This window comes from Perca flavescens, chromosome 4, assembly GCF_004354835.1.
Source record: "Perca flavescens isolate YP-PL-M2 chromosome 4, PFLA_1.0, whole genome shotgun sequence".
Lineage (NCBI taxonomy): Eukaryota > Metazoa > Chordata > Actinopteri > Perciformes > Percidae > Perca > Perca flavescens.
Genome location: NC_041334.1, coordinates 30,040,655 through 30,062,094, shown reverse-complemented (window position 1 = coordinate 30,062,094; position 21,440 = coordinate 30,040,655). Strand labels below are relative to the sequence as shown.

At 42.1% G+C, this 21,440-nt stretch overlaps 1 long non-coding RNA gene across 1 annotated transcript in view; it reads right to left on the bottom strand.

The window, feature by feature from the left end:
• The window catches only part of LOC114554864 (uncharacterized), a 74,253-nt gene that overhangs the window by 36,532 nt on the left and 16,281 nt on the right, over nucleotides 1–21,440 (bottom strand). The window lies entirely within an intron of this gene.

Genomic DNA, 21,440 nt, shown 5'->3' with positions numbered 1-21,440 from the left:
AGAGAAGCTAAGGCCTCAGACAAAAAATGCTTCAACAAGTTCAATGTGCAAGTGTTTTCTTCTGAGACAACCATATTACAATGATTTATAAGAGCATTTTAGGGGCAAACATACCACAGACATCACATATCAGACCCTAATTATAGGACGCTGTTGCAGTCTGTCATTAAATATTATATGCTACATCCATTGCAGCCTGGTGTGACGCAAAAGTAGACTATTTCTAGTGACAACATGTCTGTGCGCCATGAGCAGAAATATCAAACTGATTATTTCCTGAGGAGAACTGCTGTGGTTCAGTTGTAAAGGACATCCTCTGTTATGTATAAGCTATTCCTAGTCTATTTTGTAGTCTCTTTTCTGATCTGATCACACCTGGATGCATTTGTTGAACAGTCTGATTCAGAGTTGCTGAAAACTGCTCGGATTTTAAAAACCAGATATTAAAGTTAACTAGCTGTGCAATCTCAACGCAGTGTTAGACGACTTGACACAACGTAGCCAAAATACTAGCCAAAATGTAGCGATGAAAAACAAAATAGATGACTAGAGAAAAAGTGATGCTTGATTAGTATTTCAGAACTAGGTTAAGATGTAAAGGGACTAATCCGGATGTTCAGATGTGAGAATTTGCATTAAAATGTCATCAATATAATCAGGTTTTACCAAACTTAAATTCTGCAGCATATCCCATGGGCCCACCACCTGTGGGAGGAACCGCTGGGGTCGGGTGTGCTGCTACACGGGTGGCAGTGAAGGTCAGGGGCCTCGACGGACCAGACCCGGGCAGCAGACGCTGGCTCTGGGGACGTGGAATGTCACCTCTCTGTGGGGGAAGGAGCCGGAACTGGTGCGGGAGGTGGAGCGCTACCGGTTAGATCTGGTGGGGCTTACCTCTACGCACAGTCTCGGTTCTGGAACCATACTCCTGGATAGGGGTTGGACTCTTTTCTTCTCCAGAGTTGCCCAGGGTGTGAGGCGCCGGACGGGAGTGGGGATACTCACAAGCCCCCGGCTGAGCGCCGCTACGTTGGAGTTTACCCCGGTGGACGAGAGGGTCGCCTCTCTATGCCTGCGGGTTGTGGGGGGGAAAACTCTGACTGTTGTTTGTGCATATGCACCAAACAAGAGTTCGGAGTATTCGCAGACCTGGTAAGCCCAAACGGGTAGTGCGGGTAAATTGGGAACGTCTGGAGGAGGCCCCTGTCTGACAGACTTTCAACTCACACCTCCGGCGGAGCTTTTCGTGCATCCCTGTGGAGGCTGGGAGCATTGAACCCGAGTGGACAATGTTCAAAGTTTCCATTGCTGAAGCTGCGGCGAGGAGCTGTGGTCTTAGGGTCTTAGTTGCCTCAAGGGGCGGTAACCCACGAACACCGTGGTGGACACCGGTGGTCAGGGAAGCCGTCCGACTGAAGAAGGAGTCTTTCCGGGATATGTTATCCCGGAGGACTCCGGAGGCGGTTGCAGGGTACCGAAGGGCCCGAAGGGCTGCAGCCTCTGCCGTGAAAGAGGCAAAGCAGCGGGTGTGGGAGAAGTTTGGAGAAGACATGGAGAAGGACTTTCGGTCGGCACCAAGGTGCTTCTGGAAAACTGTTCGCCACCTCAGGAGGGGGAAGCAGGGAACCATCCAAGCTGTGTACAGTAAGGATGGGACACTGTTGACCTCAACTGAGGAGGTAATAGGGCGGTGGAAGGAGCACTTTGAGGAACTCCTGAATCCGACTAATACGCCCTCTATGTTAGAGGCAGAGCTGGAGGATGATGGGGGATCATTGTCAATTTCCCAGGTGGAAGTCACTGATGTAGTCAAACAACTCCACATTGGCAAAGCCCCTGGGATTGATGAGATCCGTCCAGAAATGCACAAGGCTCTGGGTGTGGAGGGGCTGTCCTGGTTTACACGCCTCTCGGCAGACCGGGGTGGTGGTTCCCCTTTTTAAAAAGGGGGACCAGAGGGTGTGTGCCAATTACAGGGGTATCACACTTCTCAGCCTCCCTGGTAAAGTCTACTCCAAGGTGCTGGAAAGGAGGGTTCGGCCGATAGTTGAACCTCAGACTGAAGAGGAACAATGCGGATTCCATCCTGGTCGTGGAACAACGGACCAGCTCTTCACTCTCGCAAAGATCCTGGAGGGAGCCTGGGAGTATGCCCAACCGGTCTACATGTGTTTTGTGGATCTGGAAAAGGGGTTTTCGTTCCTACCCTCACCTATGGTCATGAAGGCTGGGTCATGACCAAAAGAACGAGATCCAGGGTACAAGCGGCCAAAATGGGTTTCCTCAGTTCCAGGCACGTCCAGCTGGGAGGAGGCCCAGGACTAGGTGGAGGGATTATATCTCCAACCTGGCCTGGGAACGCCTCGGGATCCCCCAGTCGGAGCTGGTTAATGTTGCTCGGGAAAGGGAAGTTTGGGGTTCCCTGCTGGAGCTGCTCCCCCCGCGACCCGACACCGGATAAGCGGATGAAGATGGATGGATGGAAATTCTGCAGCATAGCTTTATACAACTTAGTGGATCAAGTTAAACTCAACTAATAATTAAAAAAACAAGGTTTAACAAGGTTAAAGTAATTCAGATAAACCAGGTACTTTTGGCTCCGATGCCGGCTAAATGTCTCACCTCGTACACCCCTAGCATGATTTTGGGCTTTGCCACACGTCATCTGTGTGGTTCATGTGTATCTGCAGTAAGTTAACTATTTGCTAGTCTTGATATACCAGACCCTCCTCCTAGGCGAGCTGAAGGAGAGTCTGGCTACTCCGTGCTCTGGTTTAATGGCATTGCTTTAAACCAATCAGAATCGTTTAGCCGGTGCTAAACAAAGCCGCTGCAAAATAGTTGTGCAAGAGTAAACTCAGATTGGACAAATAGTCTAGCTTGCTGTCTCAATTTACCATGCAGAGATCTGTGGATCAGTCAACAATTAGTCCTCATAAATCCACCGAATTTAAAATTCCAACACAAAGAAAGTGGAAGGAAATGGAAAATACATGCATCCGGGGGAATTTCCTGCAGCACCGGAGCAATTCCGGTAAGTGGAATATGAAGGATATAGACTAACTATTTGCATACAAGTTAATGGGTTCACATGCCTACATTATAACGATATGTCTTTGCGTTTACATCAGATCTCAGTACTCTTACAACGCCCTCTTCTATATGAGAAGGGCTCCTAGAAATCAAATGAAACAATATCTGCCGGGACACAAAGTGATGCCTGAAACACACTTGGCAGCCTGCAGCCATAATCAAATGAGTCTGTGGAATTCATGAGATTGGAGCAGTAATGAGGCATATTTTCCCAGAGTGATATTACAAACAGCGTAAACAAGACCAAGATGAACATCTTCAGGGGTAAAGATTTTCTCAGCACCAGTTCTAACACACTCCATTAAAAGGATTGCATTAAAAATACCCTGTAACGTTTTTGACCACTAGAATTGCTGTGGAACGTTTGCTGAGCAGATCACCATATTCTTTGTATCTCGTTCTACTAGCATGCACACAAAGAAGGGGATGACATTGACATAACTCTTTCAACTGACTGCCAAGGGTGGTATCAGCTATTAGTTGTAATGCACTTAAATGTAGCAGTGGTACAAATAAAAGTGAAGAACAGGACAGCAAGGTTTTTTAAACAGTGCACGATTGGGTTGCTCCTAACTAAAAGCGATCAAAAGCAATCAACTATGTAAACAGAAAGTCACTGTAGGAGGCCAAACGATACATTAAACTTAATTTAATCCTTTGCAAATGTAGAGTTAGTAGTAAATTGATTTCAACAGGGAGGGATATAGTTGATTATGCTAACCTCACTAACGTTATTGTTTGATGGTCATTATTGACATACCATTTTGTAATTTGAGGTCTATTATGTTGTTTTGATGAAGTGTAATTTCAAAACTGACTTTTATCTTAACAGTATTTTATGCCAGTGTCATGCCAAATGTGTCAACCATATACCATTACCTCTTTTACTTTTCCCTCTAAACAGGTAGGATATATACTGACCAAGTTTAGGTAAGCTTTGTCAGTTAGTTCAGTAATCTACATTACTATATGTTATACCTAGGCTAAGTTTGAACTTAATAACATTTGAGATAAATGGAAAACTGAATTTAAACAAAACGGTGCACCTTTAACTCTGAAGCAAAATGTTGCAATGTGATCAATTGTACCACTGCATATACTGAGGTCAATATCTCTGCAAATACTGTATCGATCCTTGAGAGTGCACATAGCTTTGGTATTTGTTTTCTGAATTTTGGTTCCTTGCCAACCGCTGGTGCTTTAAGAGTCATCTGAGGAGAAAAAAATATATATTTCTACTGACTGAGCAGCAATTAGTGCTGAGCGTAGATCCTTGTTTGACTCTGGGTCTGTTTTGCCCATGTACGAGCTAAACCTTTCATTGTGGCTCATGCTGTTATGGTTTCTCAGGGCATGACTTGGGCAAATAGTAACAGTAAGTGCTAACCGGGAGGCCTGAATGCAGCAGGGGCTCACTGAGGAAACATTGGCCTGGTGCATTACCTTAGCTCTCCAGTGACACACTTTCTGCTGTGTGAGGCAGCCACTCTGAGCCAGATCTAACCGTTTCACTACAGGCCCCACAGCCTCACTGCTGCCCATCAGCCGCTCGTCTCTGTCATCTCCCATTCATCTCTCCTTTCTCTTTCTGTAAACCTGACGGCGTCCGTGTTTTGCCACTCTGTCTAATTGCTTTCTCATAAACCCTGTGCACCATCTCTTTTTATGTCTGATTATCTCTTTTCTTCTATCTTTTTACTAACAATCATTCGCAGGCCAGCTTTAATCCGACTGACCAAGCCGCTTTGTAAATCAACAAAAACACCCTTCCCCTCCTTAATCCTGCTATTTTCTTTTTCCCCACTCATTTTACAAAAGGCATAAAGCAAACTGTGACTACACTAAGAGATCAATGAGAAGAGAATTTTCAGATAAAGAAACATGACATCATTATCCTCTTTCTCCCTCTCTCCTACTCTCTTAAAGAGTATGTACTGCCATACAGAAATGTGCACACATTCCGTATCAAATATCTGTACGTAGTTATCCTTTTATATTTCCCAGCAGGGTGCTTCATAAACATAGTCAGACTTAGGCAATGCATCAAGGGAGTAGTAACCCCATAATCCACTTTGGATTTTGCAGATTTACCCACTGTCCCTCTCCTCTCCTGTCAGTACCAGGAGTATAACCTCAGCAGGGGTGCTCAAAGGTAACCAATTGCCAAGACGGTGGTCATGGCTAGGTCAAGCCTCCGATAAAACCGCGCAGGCATCAGAAGTGATACAAAAAGCACAGAGGGAGAAGCTTGAGCGTGAACTCTTTGTGTCAGATTTGTGTGTGATTAAATTAGAGGATGGTTGAGAGGGCAGTTCCAAGGACTTGGGTCGATATTTTATAGCGCTTCATGGATATTTTATCAGCTTCTCTATTTCCAGAAGTAGTGACAGTTACTCCACTACTTTAAATCATGTTCACACACAAACACACACACACACACACACACACACACACACACACACACACACACACACACACAGATAAAGGGATACAGGATCCCCTATATTCTCACTGGATGACTTCTTAATAATTTCACATCACCAAAACATATTTCCTCATGAACATGAATTACAGGTCATAGGTCACTTAGTGGTTCCTCATCCGTTTTGTTGTAAGAGCCCTTAGTCATCCCTATTGTGGTCAGATCTCACTAGTCATTGTTACAGTGAAACTGAAGCTGACTCCAGGGGGAGATTCACTTTAGTTTAGCTTTGCACTGTGAGTGCTACTTTCTTGCTCTACTTCATGCTCCACTTCTTGTCCCCTATAAGTTATCTCTGGCATACTTAACTTCTTTAACTGGATCATCATTGCTGAGAAATGTTCATGCTGTAAAGAGAGTAATATGCAAAAGGTTATATTGAGTAATCTTAAAAACTGGCCCTAAACCAGATTTCAAATGACATAAGGAGAGGATTAAAGCCATTCAATATATAATGTATTGAGGATGAGGATACAACATCATACTTTGGATTTGGATTTTCAGCCACACTAGCAGGGTGGCTCTAGGGATAGTCAGTGGGTCGGTCCACCATTTTGGTTTAGATTAAAATATCTCGACAACTACAGTATTTGATGGATTTAATGGCAAGCATGGCTGTAGTCCGGTTTTAAAATGTATTGCCACGGCATCATATATTTTCATATATACATAATGTACCAGTGCAGTTCAACAATGGTTAATTATGTATAGTTAAATCTATATTTTAAATTGTGTGTGTATAGAATTAAAATGTATTATTTTGATAATATAAGCTTCTCCTGCTGCAGTTTAGCTAAGGGTCAACCACCTCTGATGCAAACCTTTAAGAAACTACAATCTCTGTCATTATAGCCACTTTTATTGGCTCATTGGCCAGTAGAAGATTTAATTTCTAATCAGTATAAACATCTTATTAGCTTGTGAACTATTACCCACTACAATGTTTTCTTTGACATTACGCCTATAAACAACCTCAATGTATCAACCATCACTGTGGGGGCAGTGTCTCTCCTCTGATTGCCCCCAGGAATCTCCTTGCTATGGTGATGACCCCTAATGACCACCATTGTGGAAACAGCTGTAGTCGTAGCAACAGTTGGCTAGTGAGGCTCTTTCACACTGAGACAAAAGGACGAAACGGTAAGGAGGAAGAGAGGGCAGAAGGCTCTCTGTCATCAGCAGTCAGACAGGATATGCATCTGTGTCTGCTGAACCTTCTCTCAATTCATCCGTCCGCCCATCCATCCGTCCATCAATCCTTTTTTGTCCATCAATGTCTCTTGCCCACTTTCCCTTCTGGATTCTCATCTTTCCCGACATGTTATTGCCTCGTTTTCAATAGATAATTAACTGCTTAATGTTCTACTTGAAGCAAATGATTTTCAGAATCATAAATGCACAGATCGTTACCATCATGACAATTATTTCTCTCTTTCTCTTGCTCTGTCTCTTCCAAGATTTACTCTCCAGTTTATAATGCAACACTGATATGGCTACATTAACAACCCTGACAAATACAGCAACCATCCATCCAAAAACAAAGCAGTATAATTACGTTTTCACCATTTGTTGCCTTCAAACAAGCCATTTTTCCATTTTTCATTTTTCATTCTCCCTTTTCCCACTCTATTCATTCTTTTATAATGCACACTGTAATTTTTTCCTCATATCCATTCACCCCACTCAATGTACCTCTCCATGCCTCACACTATCATTTACTCCCCCATATCATATCCACTCTGTCTCACCTATCAGTCTCCATCTTTTAACCTTCTCCCTCCTTCTTGTCTCTGCATTAGCACCTTCCCCTGGGCTCTGAACGCCAATGTACCCCCATGAGAGAGAGCGCTGAGGGAGCCTGAAATATTGATAGCCCCAGGCGAAGGCCGCCTCCAGCATACTCTGCAGGGGGTAAGGTCCAGGTCCGCAGTCAGGTAGAGTCAGAGTGGGTGAACTTTAGCAAGGATACAGGTATGCTTTGGCAGATGGAGGCGAGGTGGAGTGAGGAAAATGAGGAGAAATGATGTATGTGTATATGTGTGTGTGTGTGTGTGTGTGTGTGTGTGTGTGTGTGTGTAAAAATCATGTTATCCCAGCTGCCAGCTGGCTTCTTCACATGCATCTGGTGATTTGCTTCCAGGTGATCTGGACCTTCATCCAAGGAAGTGCGTGTGTGGATGAAGTGAGTGGACTCCTGAGCCGGACCTTTTCCCACACAGCTATCGCTAAATGTGTTTCTTCGAGATGAACCCTGACACGAGCATGAGGTTTGCTTTGAGCTGCTTGTTTATGCACCCCTCCCCCTCCCCCTTCCCTGCTCTTCTTTGCTGTTGTTTTTCACAGTCTCCTTCCACCTCTCTTGACATCTCTCTCCCCCACAACCAAACCCTTCATTTACTTCCCTTCTCATTTTCTGCTCATTAGTCACACTCCTTATCTTTGTCTCATGATGTTGCATCCTTCTCAATTTCCTATTTTCCTTTTCTCATTCCTCGGGTGACTTTCTCTATCTGGTGAAGGTGACCTTGGCAAAGAGACCCATAAGAATCGCCATGGAGACAGCATACAGTTAGGTGATGCTTATGTGGAGAGGCAAAGGGGGGATGGGGGTACAAAAAAGAAAGAGAAAGAAATGGTGTGAAGGCAGCTTCACCACAGAGCTTATTTTCTGCGACTCTGATTCATGGTCCCATCACTCTGGTTTAGATTACTATAATATTGCCTCCCTCCATATTTCTCTCTCCCTCTCTTTGTCTGTTCCTTCTTTGAACCGAGGGCAAACATGAAAGACTGCCCTGTTAAGAAAAAAAGAATTAAATCAGATGTGAAGCAATGTGACATGTATTTATTTTTCTAAACCCTTCTATGTTTCAGAGGATCTGGGAGTCTAATTTGCATGGTGAAATACGCCTCCTCTTAATCGATGGGAAGTGCTGACTTGGTCAAAGTAGAAATCTGTTCTCCCTAAAATGTAAAATTAAGCTTTCTTGAACACTGGCAGCATATAAATAATGTCTAAACAATTCAGCAGTGTCATAAAGTGCATCCAGCAGTAGTCAAGCAATCAGCTGAATGTGCTAAAAACACAATCACAGGGTTAAATATGTCACACGTCTATTGTAATCAAGATACAACTGGCAACAAGCTAATATATTCTCTTTCATCTGTTTGTTTGGTATGGTGGTTCACGCAGTCACACCTTCCTTTTAATCCTTGGTTTATAGGGAATAAAAGTGGATTTCAACCTCCTTAAGCACAGTGAGACGCTGTTGCAGACTTGATGAAAAACGTATGAAGTGAGAAAAGCCAAAAGTGCAAATGCTGCTTCTTAAATGCCCACTTACTGGCCTAACTACATCAATTTCTTCCTACTTCCTGCATTGCCACTGGAAATTGTGTAATTGACAATCATCACATTGGCATTATTCCTGCAGGACAATGGGCTGGTGATTCATTGCCTTCTTGATTGTATCTGCACAGGTCTAAAACACAACAGGTCAAACAAATTTGATCAGGCACCGGATATTATGAGCACATAATTTCGCTGTGTGAAGTGTAGGAGAACCTTAAGACAAAGGGAGAGAGGAAATATTCATGGCTGTTTTTGTGTTGCATTCCCAATGTGACAATATTGTTCTGTGCTTCCATGAAATAGGAAGTCGTCAAGAGATAAACGGAAAAGATGGACCTTTCAGAAACTTGAAGCAGGAGGATTAGCAGAAAAAGAAAACATGGTTTTCTTCGCTACCAAATTCTGGCCCTCAGTTGCTGTGTCAAGGAGATGCAATCAGGCCTGCAATGCGTCACTCACACAGCCGTAGGCAGAGACATTCACAGCTGCCTGTCAAAATTAGGGCATTGACTCTAAATGTAAATATGTAACATTTCAGTATAAAAACTTCAGTTGTTATTTGTAACATTTTTATACGGAATTCAGGAGGACCACAGGCAGGGTTCGATCTGCGTCGAGGCTCTCAGTGCAGTGAGTTTGTGTCGGCTTTATCACACACTAAAGTCCATACATCTGGATCTTGTGCAAACCCCTGCAGTGTATAATTTACCATGGATGGGACCACACTAACTGTCCAGCACCAGATTGGATGTGAAACCTAAGCACCAACTTTCTGTATTTGTAGTGGTGGTTGGCAAGCAAAAACAACTTTGACTCTCTGCGGTAAAACAAGCCTGCACACATCATGTCAAAACATTCAGGGGTGCAATCATAGCTCACCTGGTAGAGCATGAGCCCCATGTACCAAGGCTCAGTCCTTACGTTAGCAGCCCAGGTTTCAAATCAGACCTTTCTCCCCCTTTCCTGTCTACAACTGTCCTATCAATTAAAGGCCGAAATGCCTTAAAAAAAACAAAAATACAAAAAAACATACAGGCTGGTAATAGTCAAAAACAGATTAAAAGAAAAACCAGAACAAATATAAAAGCGGGTAAAACAATTTTTTTTGAAGTGTTTGCCAGAGATTTAGAGTAGATCAGTTTAATAGATTTACAAACAAACCAGGTTTGTTTGTAAATAGATCTTACAAATTAGTGCAGCTTTAAATTAAAGAATGTATAGTCAAGTATATCAATATCGGCATAGTTGATTACTGGGTTTATGTTTAACAATATGATTTAGCAGTGCAAAATAAAAATTGTCATCTAATCTTAGGCAGATTTGCAGACAGCAGGTGGCTTTCTATACCAGGAATAACTTATTGCTTGAGTTTATGTGCCCATGCTCGTGTGTGCACAGGGAAAGTGTATGAGGGCTTACTTGTGTCTGTGTGAGCACATGGACAATCTCAAAAATGTCTGGCCAGTGCCAATGCTGAATGAGAGCAGAGCGGCTGAAACAAATACTGTTTTCTAGCAGCTAACTGTGGAGGAGTAGATGGATGGAAGAAACTCTGTATCTCTGCCCCATCATTGATAAAGAGCATTAGAGGGCACTAGAGTCAGAGAGAGGGACGCAGAGAGAGGAAAAGGCAGTAAAGAAGAGGTAAGAGGGGAGAGTGAGGGTAATTGGAGATAGTGTGAGAGGTAGAGAGAGATAGAGTAGTAAAGTTTGGACACTGGACTTGACAATTTGTAGCAGTTGGTGAGCTTTGTAAGCTAACAATGTAGCACAGATAATCAATATATATACAGCTGCACTCACACTAGCACACGTGTTATCAAGCCCTTGAGAGCAGAATGAGCAATGAAATCTCCTCACACTCCAGTTATTAGAGTAGAATCCTTACATCTTGCAATTCATTTTCTAATGAGTCTAATTAAAATCCAGAACAGCAAAGAGTGACTAATGTGATTGTGCTGTGGTGTTGACCCCTGAACATTGTGTGTGCTGTAAGGATTTGTTTACCATGAAGGTGGTTTGAACGGCACAAAAGGCTAAACCAAAAACCAGTAATTAGAAATAAATCATCAGTAGAGATTAATTAAATTATAAACATAATAAATGGCATATAAATGCAACCAAACTACTGTGTACAAAAAAACTACTGATAGCAAGCTTGTTCTTTTATATGCATAACTGTAAAATTCATAACCTATCACTGTGTGTACAACACTGTATTGTTGGATGACATAACAAACAGACCTTTCATAACAGAAATATTGATAAAAATGAAAGAAAAAAAAACATTATTTGTGTTGTACACTCAAATTTATGGACACACAAAGTTGCTAACCCTTGTTTTGAGTTGGTTTGACTCAAAGCACATGACTATTTTGCCAGGTTTGTTGTTGAGGTGTAAACTATGCAAACATACAGCAAACTAGATTAGCATGAAAAGCACAAAACTAGGCCTGGGGCGTACTAAATTATAATTAAATGGAATTAGCTCCACAGACTCTTACTGTTAGAAAAACCTAACTGTGGGATACTAAGAACTATGTGTACCTGCTAATGCTTCAGCATGCAAAGTCCCGTCTCAGCAATCCACCTCAGCCTCCTGTCACTTCATATTTCTGCTTTGTAAAGTCATGTGGTGTGATTACACGCTACAGAGGTGCTGTAAAAATGAAACAGAAACAGCTCAGAGGATTATGTAATCTATTTATACTACAGTAAACATATAAACACACACAGACACACACACACACACACACACACACACACACACACACACACACACACACACACACACACACACACACATACACTAATACACTTTTAACATGTTATTGAGTGTGTATATTTAATATATATGTAATATCATAAGATTTGCTAATATTCAAATACTACATGAGGGAAAACATGATGTCCTTAATGTGACCCTTTCTCACATCATTATCATTTACACATACCATTCTTCAGGGTGAAAGGCCACTGATGTCACTGCCTCGTTCCTCAGCCCCATTTAAACCTCAACAATTTATCATGAATACACATCATGTGTGACCATATTTGATGAAGAACTAAATGAAGTTGACTAACAGGCTTACATAACAGCCCTGCTGCAGTAGTCGCAGTGTATTCTAATGAGCTGAATGAGCCTCGTGACCTCTCACTGACTTCTGTGCTCAGATAAGTTTCTGGTCAGCCTGAATACCGTTTTTAGACAGTGAGGGCAATGACTGGTGTCCTGCATTAGCACACGTATGAGTAGACAAAGGAGGGCGAATGAGGTCAGGCTTATCAGACAAATGGATTTTTGGAATTTGTGAAGTACGCTAAAAGCATTCGTATAAAACTACATTTGCTATTTTTAGCGGCTTCAAAAATGTTGATGCATTTGACATTTCAAATGTTTCAGTGCAAGAGATCATAGAAACAGCTCCACAATAATCTGATATTTAGCCAGTAAAAGGATAGAGCTCTCTCAGAATACAATCACACACTTTTGTCTGCTAGTTTCAGACCTGCAGCACAGCACTTTGCACATTCATGGTTACTGTAGCTGTGATGCTTTTGTCCCTGAGACACAGTCAACACTCAAGTCTCACAGGCATTTTTGAAAGGCCAGTAGACAAAAAGATCTGAAATTCTGGGATTGCGGCACATGGATTGGATTAAACCATAAATGAATAAAACAGTGTCTTTCTTCTGAAATTTAAAAAACAAAACAAACCCTGTGGTGTTAACAGAATATGTTAAATAACAGTCTGCACGGCAATTTTAATTTACCAAAATGCTATGACGTTTTCAAATTTATCAGGAAGTGTGTGTGTGTGTGTGTGTGTGTGTGTGTGTGTGTGTGTGTGTGTGTGTGTGTGTGTGTGTGTGTGTCTGTGCTGTTTCAAAATCAGAAAATATTCTGTTTAGTCTTTACACAAGATTACTACCTGGTCATACATCTCCACACACATCTCCAGTACAGATTTCTACCTCAAGTCTGTCGTGTCAGTGCTGCAACTGAAGTGAGCTATTATCTCCCAGCATGAGCAACCCCTGAAGGATTAACCGCCAATCCTTCTTAAATCTGCCCTCATCGTAAAAAAAAGCACGACACAAGCTCTTGCAGGGATACTGTTGGTGCAGCACAATTATAATAATACCAACAGGCACTGTCAGGATCCCATCACTACCAACTATGAAAGACTAACTACCAGCTAGCTCTACCCTAGGGTTCAAATGTCAGACTGTCACAGCAATTTGCTAATCCTGTTGCAGATGTCATGCTGAGAAGTTGAGTTCTTCCTCTTCTATTGTTATGTGGTGTTTCCTTTGAGTGTCTTAATTTTCTCCTACAGAAATTATTCTTCCTTTACTCATTTTTAAATTAGAATTAACTGATCCTTAAAATGATCAACTAGACAAGACAAAAAAGGGACTAAAAAATAGGCGAGCCTCAGTCCAGAATCTTGCAGTGCTCTTTCTTTTTTGCACATATAACATAAATGTCCCCAGGTCTGGCAGGGTATGCCAGTTGAGATTGTTCATGCAAGCTAGTACATGATATCATGCAGATAAAAAAAACGAGTCACGTCAACTTGATTGATGAGGACTATGGTTACCTGCTCCTCAGATCTCTGCAGGGTAAATCCAGACAGCTAGCTAGACTATGTGTCCAATCTGAGTTTTCTGTTGCACGACTAAAACAACTTTTAAACGTACACGTTCCACCAAAACAAGTTCCTTCCCGAGGCCATATTGCAGCGGAATAGTGGCTCTGCCCGGTGCTTAGCGCTGTCTATGACGATTGTGATCGGTTTAAAGAAATGCCAATAAAGCAGAGCAGGTTTTTCTCCCATCGCGGAATGCTTTGTGGACAAGCAAGACCCTCCTCTGCAGTGCTGTGGAGGAAGGTCTGGCAAGGCGAGACTAAATCAGTGTTAACAGTTTAGATATTCTCTTAGAAACCATCACTTCCACGGTAATCCTCCTATTGCCATTTTCAAATGCTTTAGCAGCAGAGCTGAAATAACTCGAAGATGACAGGTGAATCATTTTCATTTGGGGACATTTTTTGGAAGGAGAATTGACACGAATCAAGCCTATGTTTAACAGTTTGTTCATAAAATACATGTGTTTTGGTCTGTGAGTCAGCAATGACAAAATCCAGTCTTGTTAAACCATACAACTCCCACATGTTCAATGCATTGCCGATGGCAAGATGGAGTCAGCATAGAAACAAAATCTGATGGTTCCTTGTGTTGTCAGGACATGGTCCAGGTCATTATATAGGGCAAAAAAGAGGGCAGTGGCAGCGGCAGGATGGGAAGGAGAAAGAGAGGTGAGGAGGCAGAGAAAGGGAGAGGAGAGGGAGAAAAGCAGAAATAGTGCAGAGAGAACAACGGAGGAATGAAGCAGTAGCATTGAAAGAGACAGAAGCTGACCTTGGAGCACCCTAGCATTAGCTTGCACAGAACATAGCAAGGATTGGAGCAAATCAAAGCTTTCCACTTCAAAATAATCCACATTTTGATTTGGCTGATAGGAAGCTATCAAATGGTTGGACAGACAGGTCAAAAGTTCAACAGTCAGATACATATGCACATACTCCATGCATTCAGGCAAAGGCCCATATAAACATGCAAGTGTACATCTCTTCCTCTGTCCTCACCCACAAATACACAAACACACACTTGACTCTGCCTGTCCATCACCAGAAGGGTACCAGTTCACCATCATGCTCGCACATCTTTCTATTTTCTCTGCCTAACAAAACCTGTCATTTTGTCAGGGCTGCAGATTAACCAGAGAACAGTTTCCTCCTCAAGTCAATTTTACAGAGGTAGCGTTGAAATAGCCTGGCTATTTTTGGTCTTGGAGTGTATGTGTGCGAGCATCCATATGTGTGAATGCAGTAACCATGTGTGGCAATTACCACAGTCAAGACAAGCGACACAGCCATCCACTGCACACCACACCTCTGGATCTATCTGCCTGCCCTCCTCTTCTGTGAAGGACTGCATTACTTCTCTTCATCCAATACTTGTCCACTTCATCTTTAAGCATCATTTATATTTCCTCCTCTCCTCTCTTCTCACCGGAGCACCAGTACCCGATAGCAGTACTAGCAATTAGGTCAGCAGTTGGCCTATTTAAAGCATGAGGAACTCAAGACCTAGATTTGCTTGGTCACTTCCAGTGCTCATATTATGCTAATTTTCAGGTTCATAATTGTATTTAGAGGTTATATCAGAATAGGTTTACATAGTTTAATTTTCAAAAAACACCATATTTGTGTTGTACTACACATTGCTGCAGCTCCTCTTTTCACCCAGTGCTCTCTCTTTTAGCTACAGAGTGAGGCCTCTCACTTCTCTTCCATCTTTGTCGGGAGTCGCACATGCGCAGTACCTAGGTCAGCACCACAAGCCAGTCAGAAGCAGAGTATGAGGGCGTGCCACGCTAGCAGCTAGGCAAGCATTATAACATGTGTTACAAAGTGACGCACGTTTGTCACAGAAGTAAAGGCTGAAGCATCACCTCCCCCTTTCCCCTTGGGACCACAATGGAAATAAGCCTTAGGGCTTTATTGTGTTATCCTGACCTTTTTGTTTTTTTTAAGGTATGGTTCATAGTTGTATCGTATTTTATAATGAAATGGGCAAATAAAATCAATCAATCAATCAATCGACTACAACAGAGCTGTTTGGAGCAGTTGGTGAACAGTGTTTTCTGTTGGAGATGGTAAGTCCCTTTGGGGTGGACTTTGGGCTTTTTCGCTTTGTAAACCTATTACATGCACAAAAAGATATATAACACGATAAATGAAAGGGAAAAAGCCCAAAACCATAATATGAGCACTTTAAGAACATCAAACACTGAAATAAATTGCACAAAGGCAAAATGTACGAAAAGCTTTAGGCACAAAATCATCAAAATTTGCCTAATTTTAAGGTGTGTCAGAGGTCAGAAAGTGGACTTTCTGTTGCTCTTTCGAAAAGGTTGAGTGAGGTTTTGCATCAAATATGCATGGGCTCATGTGGCAGGCTAACCGCCCTGGACAAAGAGTGCAGAGTGTACTGTTGTTGTGAAGGTCAAGCACCTCTTACAGTATCTTTGACACACACAGTGGGTGTCCAGATGGCTCAGCCGACTAAGTAGCATGTATTTACTTGCAATGTCAGGAAGTGTGAATTCTGCCTATGACCTTGGTCACATTCAATTCAATTCAATTCAATTCAATTTTATTTATAGTATCAAATCATAACAGAGTTATCTCGAGACACTTTACAGATAGAGTAGGTCTAGACCACACTCTATAATTTACAAAGCCCCAACAATTACAGTAATTCCCTCAAGAGCAAGCATTAGCAGTGGCTATTGTGACAGTGGCAAGGAAAAACTCCCTTTTAGGAAGAAACCTCGGCAGACCCAGACTCTTGGTAGGTGGTGTCTGACGGGGCCGGTTGGGGGTGTGATGGCAATAATAGTCGCATTAAAGATAGTGGAACAGTGACTTTGAAGGTAGTCGTTGTAGTTCATGTCACAGCAGGACGTTGCGGGATGAAACGTGGCGCTGCAGAGCATGGGTGGGTGCAGCAGACGCAGCAGGACGCGGCCGGGCGTTTGAAGAAACATAAGGACTCCGGGGAGTAAACTCCCCAGAGCTAGGTTAGTAACAAGCAGTTCTGGGACAGGATGCATATAAAAGGAAATGAATGAAAACATTGATGAGAGGCTGTACTGGCCTGCCTCCCTCTACTCACACTATATTATTGATTATATGATCAATAAATCTGATGACTACGAAGAGAAGCAGGTGGGCCGGGTTAGGCGGACGCTGCAACTCCTCACTTCTTAACTATAAGCTTTATCAAAGAGGAGAGTTTTCAGTTTATTCTTAAATGAGGTGATGGTGTCTGCCCCCCTAACCCAGACTGGGGGCTGGTTCCACAGGAAAGGAGCCTGGTAGCTGAAGGCTCTGGCTCCAATTCTACTTTTGGAGACTCTAGGAACCACAAGTAACTCTGCATTCTGGGAGCGCAGTGCTCTAGTGGGACAATAAGGTACTAAGAGCTGTTCTAGATAGGATGGTGCTTGACCATTTAGGGCTTTGTAGGTCAGGAGAAGGACTTTAAAGTCAATCCTGAGTTTCACAGGAAGCCAATGCAGAGTAGCTAAAACAGGAGAAATATGATCTCTTTTCTTAGTTCTCATCAGAACACGTGCTGCAGCATTCTGGATCAGCTGGAGAGTCTTAAGGGACTTATTTGAGCAACCTGACAGTAGGGAATTACAATAGTCCAGCCTGGAAGTAACGAATGCATGGACTAGTTTTTCAGCATCGTTTTGAGACAGGATATTCCTAATTTTGGCAAAAAAAGGCTGTTCTCGATGATTGTTTTAGATGGGCGTTAAAGGATATATCCTGATCAAAAATAACTCCTAGATTTCTGACAGTAGTGCTGGAGGCCAGGACAACACCATCCAGAGTAGCTATATCTTTAGATAATGAAATTCGGAGGTGTTTAGGGCCCAGCACAATAACTTCAGTTTTGTTACAGTTTAACATCAGAAAATTATAGGTCATCCAGGATTTTATATCTTTAATACATGTTTGAAGTTTAGCTAACTGACTTGTTTCGTCTGGTTTGATTGATAAGTATAATTGGGTGTCGTCCGCATAGCAGTGATAGTTAATTGAGTGTTTCCTAATGATATTACCAAGAGGAAGCATATATAAGGAGAATAAAATTGGTCCAAGCACTGAGCCTTGTGGAACGCCATGTTTAACTTTTCGGCGTTTTAGAGGATTTATCATTAACATTAACAAATTGAGATTGATCAGAGAAATAAGACTTAAACCAGCTTAGTGCAATTCCTTTAATTCCGCCTAAGTGTTCTAATCTCTGTAACAGGATTGTATGGTCAATAGTGTCAAAAGCAGCACTAAGATCTAACAAAACAAGTATGGAGACAAGTCCTTTGTCTGCAGCAGTTAGAACGTCGTTAGTAATTTTCACCAGTGCCGTCTCTGTGCTATGATTCTTTCTAAATCCTGATTGAAAGTCTTCAAATAAGCTGTTGCTATGGAGAAAATCACATAACTGATTAGCAACTACTTTCTCAAGGATCTTGGAGAGAAAGGGAAGGTTAGATATAGGTCTATAGTTTGCTAAGACCTCAGGATCGAGGGTGGTTTTTTTCAGAAGAGGTTTTATCACAGCTACTTTAAATGACTGCGGTACATGACCTGTTAATAGAGACATATTGATCATATCTAGTAGAGAGGTGTTAACCACGGGTAATGCTTCTTTGAGTAGCCTCGTTGGGATGGGGTCTAAGAGACAGGTAGATGGCTTTGCTGAAGATACCTTTACCATTAGTTGTTGAAGGTCTATAGGAAAAAAACAGTCTAAGTATATGTCAGGTCTAGTCGTTCTTTCTAGCAGTCCTGCGTTGAAAGGTGAACCATTTGAGGGCAAAAGGTGATGAATTTTATCTCTAATTGTTATAATTTTATCATTAAAGAAGCTCATGAAGTCATCACTACTCAGAGCTAGAGGAATAGATGGCTCAGTAGAGCTGTGACTATCTGTCAGCCTGGCTACAGTGCTGAAAAGAAACCTTGGGTTGTTCTTGTTTTCTTCTATTAATGCTGAGTAATAGTCTGATCTGGCATGTCTGAGGGCCGTCCTATAGGTTTTCAGACTGTCTTGCCAGTCCAAACGAGACTCTTCCATTTTGGTGGAGCGCCATTTACTTTCAAGTTTTCGCGAGTTTTGCTTTAATTTACGAGTTTGGGAGTTATACCAAGGTGCTAGTTTCCTTTGCTTCATCTTCTTCTTTTTGAGTGAAGCAACAGAGTCTAAAGTAGTCCTTAGGCAGGCCGTAACACCATCTACACAATTGTTGATTTGAGAGGGACTAAACACATGACCTGTGAGATGTTAAATAAGTCAGTGGATTGACTGAAGCGCTAAGCCGAGCAGTCTAGGAAAGCTGATTACTGTCATTGATCGTAAAACAACTGGAGTGACTTAATGTTTCGAGACCATTACCACTTCAAGCACGGCAAACATCCGCTTCTGTATGAGGATGCATTGATTCTCTTAAACCACTTAACAAATTCCAACAGTCTTTATTTAGTTACTAATCAAAAAACAACTTCCAGTATACTTTATTAAGTTTTTGTATTGGCCATCCATCAGGCTAATAATATCATTAAACTTTACTTAAAATTCCACTGCACCACATTGTCACTGCATGGCTCAGTTAATTGAAAGACTTCCTTTGAGGATTCATTGTAATGAACGTATTGGTCATTACCCTGCTGTCGGGCATTTACAATAATGCTCCACTTGTGGCAATCAGGACACAAAGTTTTATTCTAATCTTACAGTACACAATTTAATTCTTTACAACCGTTTATACTGCATCCGATAGCTTGAGACAGTGCGGCTTCTGTAGCCAAAGACTGCAGGGGGAGGACAGGCAGTAGTCTCTTGTAACAGTACAATGAATGAGGTTTGCCACTTCATCTGCCAGCAAAATATTCTACATTTCTTTTTCTTTTTTATTCTATTCTAGTCCATCAAGTCAACATTTTAATTTGTCCAAAACCTTGGTTTATGCCCGGATAACTGGAAAACCAATGACTCTCCCATCAGCCTCAGCTGATGTTAAACTAAAATGGTGAACATGGTAAACTAAAACTAAAATGGTACCATTGTCACTGGGAGTATGTCAGCATGCAGACTTTAGCATTTAGCTCAAAGCACCACTGAATCCCCTACTGTACCACTAAATACAGCCACACAGCTAGCATGGCTGTAGACTCTTACGCTGTTTTCCCATATGGACTCCAGACAATGTTCAAGAATCAGGTCCCTTTCACACGCACACAACAGGAGATTGTCAGTGACAGATGCGTTCTCACTTACTGGAAATACTCTGTTGGGTTTAGACCATAGAATGTAAAAAAATAATGGATGAAGCTTCCAGGCCTGAGAAGTGAAGCCAATGCAGAAGTGCCGTAAACCTGCATTCTATCCAATTTCCAACAGGGGGCGACTCCACTGATTGCAAAAAGAAGCCGGCTTGTATAGAAGTATATAAGAAAATGACCCTACTTCTCACTTGATTTATTACCTCATTAAACATTTTCATGAGTTTGTCTCAATCGCGGTTTTAAGCCTTTTTCAATATGGCATGATGTTCATTGTGTAAATTATGGTCCCATTTATTTTAAAATAGATGATAAAGCAGGGCATACTTTAGGGGCATGGCTACACATCGACCTGTCAATTAGACAGGTAGAGGGAGAGGCTTAGCAATGCATTTCCATGGCACTGTGCACATTAAAATAGCTGTGAACTGGATTTGGGTGTTGTCCGTATTTTTGTCTTAAACTTTGACCCCTCACTGTGGGTTTTCACTTTATCAAAGCTTATTGGAACATTTTGGTCGCCAAAAATGTCTTGTTCAGCATTCGGTAGCACCTTGCCAACAGAGGCGTTAGCGGGTATCTAAAAGGAAAGTCTGCCGTTTTTTTGTACTGCCGTACATGCAGATAAATGGCAGCAGTACCCAGATGTTGTCGTTTACTTGCCGATTCCACCGTTGGCAACTTTCCCTTTTCAGCTTAGATGGCGAAGGCTTCAAAACGGCAGTCCACAAACCAATGGGTGACGTCACTGCTGCTACATCCACTATTTTTACAGTCTATGATTTGAATGAGGGGTAGTGCTGGGTAGAGTGTGTAGCAGACAGGACATGACACAGATTACACCGCCTCACAAAAACACAAATCATTGTACATGTTTACACACACATGCACAGAAGACCACCCCAAGGCAAAGAGCACAGTCAATTCAAGCTGTTATTCACATTAAGTGCTGTAGTGGATTCAGTGCTGCTCCCCTTCTGAAGTCAAGTGATTCACCACGCTTGTGATTTAGCATCATTCCCCCAACCAATATCTCTGTCACAGTCAGCGAACAATGTGAGGCGCCACTGATGGGACACAAGGCATGAGTGGTGGCTAGACAGATAGAGACCACCACTCATGCAGCTAGTACTATATCTTACATTGCATTTTTCCTGTGCCATTTTAAAATTTGACATGACACATATTCAACATGGTGGCAGCGATGACGGGTGAAATGCAGAATGATTCAGCGTAAGCACACAGGCATTTATAAAGATTACAATCCTTTTGTCCTAAAAGCCATTAGTCTGTTTTTATTTCATTGTATAAACAAATGCTCATGTTCACGATTTTATTATAATCTGACCTGTAATGGCATTAACTTACATGGGGCAGATTCAAGCTGGCTGTATGCAGCTGGTACGGCTGCAAAGCCCACTAGGTACAATGAGCACAGAAAAATTAGGTCATGGGCACTTAATATGGAGGTTACTTGATTCATATGAGATAGCAACAAAGAATACACTGAAATGCCATTATTAATATTGCCTTGCAGTCATATGCAGAAAGAATGAATACATTTTAATCAGAGTGGTTCATTA